This window comes from Cherax quadricarinatus, chromosome 50 (genome assembly GCF_038502225.1).
Source record: "Cherax quadricarinatus isolate ZL_2023a chromosome 50, ASM3850222v1, whole genome shotgun sequence".
Lineage (NCBI taxonomy): Eukaryota > Metazoa > Arthropoda > Malacostraca > Decapoda > Parastacidae > Cherax > Cherax quadricarinatus.
This window is the reverse complement of record NC_091341.1, coordinates 1151932-1154355: the sequence shown is the minus strand read 5'-3', so window position 1 is coordinate 1154355 and position 2424 is coordinate 1151932.

The window sequence follows — 2424 nt, the reverse complement described above, 5'->3', positions numbered from 1 at the left end:
CATAGTCTGAAACAACACTAAGAACAAGCGACAGTGTAGAGACATACTGTCGGCAGGAGAGGTGTATAGTAGTAGAAGAAAGTCTTCTGTACCAAGATGACATTGTGTTGCAGTGTCTGGCAGTGAATATCAAAATGGTATACAATACTGACAGGTTGGTAAGACACATAGGCAACATTTAGGCATCTTTATTCTGAAACGTTTCGCTTACACAGGAGGCTTCTTAAATTGAGTACAGAAAATAGGCAGGAGCAGTAGAGATGTGAAGATGATGTAATCAGTCCATCACCCTTCTCCAGGCTGAGGGACTGACAACCTCACATCTGCATCTTTAAGGGTAATAGACTGATTACACCATCTTCACATCTCTACTGCTCCTGCCTACTTTCGATTGAAGAAGCTTACTGTTTAGGCGAAATGTTTCAGAATAAAGATGCCTAAATGTTGCCTGTGTGTCTTACTTACCAACTTGTCAGTATTGTATACCATTTTGATATTTAAGTACAAGACAGCCTGTAATAGTACTGTATTTAAGTAGTTTGGAAGTTCACTAATTTCTGGAAATAATCAAGGACCCCAGTGGAAATGTCATTTTTTTTTTTTTATCCTAATTGTACTTATATGTACCTATACCTAAATAAACTTATATACTTATTCTAGTTTGCCCAAAAAAGTCTATAGACTCAAGGAAGGCTCCTTAAATCATACAAATATTGTACAGGTTGACTATCACTAATTCAGCACCATCTGGACCTGTAGGGTGCCAGATTAGTGATTTTGCCGGATTGCAGAGTGGTTATGTTAGAATACACTTAACCCAACGGCGATATTTATGCATCTGTGATTTGACCCACTTAACGCCCTATTTTTAACCCATTCCATTGTTCCATTCTACCAAAGTCATAGCTATTTTGCTAGTATTCCTTCTATTCTGTCGATTGAGTACAAAAAACTGCCCATTTACCTATTTCAGCTACTCGATAAAGTGGTCAGAAATCGGTAATTTGGCCAATATCACACAAATTTCAAGAGATGTCAATTTCAAAATAGGGTCCTGAATAAACAGTGCAGACATTCCTGGCACTAAAATAACATTTTCTCTGTTCATTAGTCATGTCTCCAGGCTCCTCTTATACAGAGGACCCCCGGATAACGTAATTAAACCGTTCCAGAGTCTTATACTGAATCTGACTTAATCCAAATTAATTTTCCCCATAAAAAATAATGGAAATCCAATTAATCCATTCCAGACAACCAAAATATTAAACAAAATAATTTTTTACGTGAAATATACATTTCTCTACTCAGAAAACAGAGAAATGCAGAGTAAAACATTACTAAAATGACACTTGCCTTTATTGAAGCCTTATTGATGAGTGATGAGATGGGACCGAGGGGAGAGGATGGAGGTGTACTATTGTTTGGAAGGGGAATCCCCTTCCATAAAGACTTCAGGTACAAAGTCCTTTTCCAGGGTTACATCCCTTTGTATTTTAATGCCACTAGGACCAGCTTGAGTCACTGCCTCAGTAACAGAGTTCTACTTGACAGTGAAAGGGTTAAGAAATACATGAAAGTAAAACTAAGTACAGCCTCTCCTCACTTAACCCTTAAACTGTCCAAACGTAGATCTACGTTTTTTTCAACATTTGAAAGTATGTAAAAAAAGTACATCTTTTTTTTTTTTTTTTACATTTGAAAACGTGTAAAAAAACTGATCTTTTTTTTTTTTTTGTTATATTTGAAAATATGTAAAAAAATGTAGATCTACTTTTGGAGCACTACACATGTGAATGTAGATCTGCTTGGACAGTTTAAAGGTTAAGAATGGAGTTTCGTTACTAAGACCATGTCAGTAAACAAATTCGTTGCTAAGTGAGGAGCATACTGTAATGGTAGTGGGTTTGTGTCAGTCATCTTTGATATTATTTTAATGTCACCTTTGCACCATTTATAACATTGCTAGTATATTTTTAAACATGTATACAACCTCTCCTCACTTTGTGACACACTCGTTTAACGACGCCTCGGACTTACAGTGGGCGCTCTGACCAGTATTCATACATAATGTATATTAGAGCTTATTTCATCTATTATGTTTATTTCAATATACAGTACACTACTGTATAACCATTTAAAAATATACCAGAAGTGTTAAAAATCGTGGAAAGGTGACATAAAAACATATACTGTACAGTGGATCTCCGGTTTTCGTATGGTCCGCATATCGTACAATTCAGATTTAGAACACTTTTTGGGGGGAAATTTTGGTCCAGATTTCGTACCTCGGTCTGGAAATCGTACGTATCATATGCGTCCACCCGCCCGGGAACGCTGTCAGTCTGGCTTTGTCACTGGTTGAGTGAGCATTCATCCGAAATATTTCGCAATTTTTTATTGATTGCGGTTGCCAAATAAGCCACC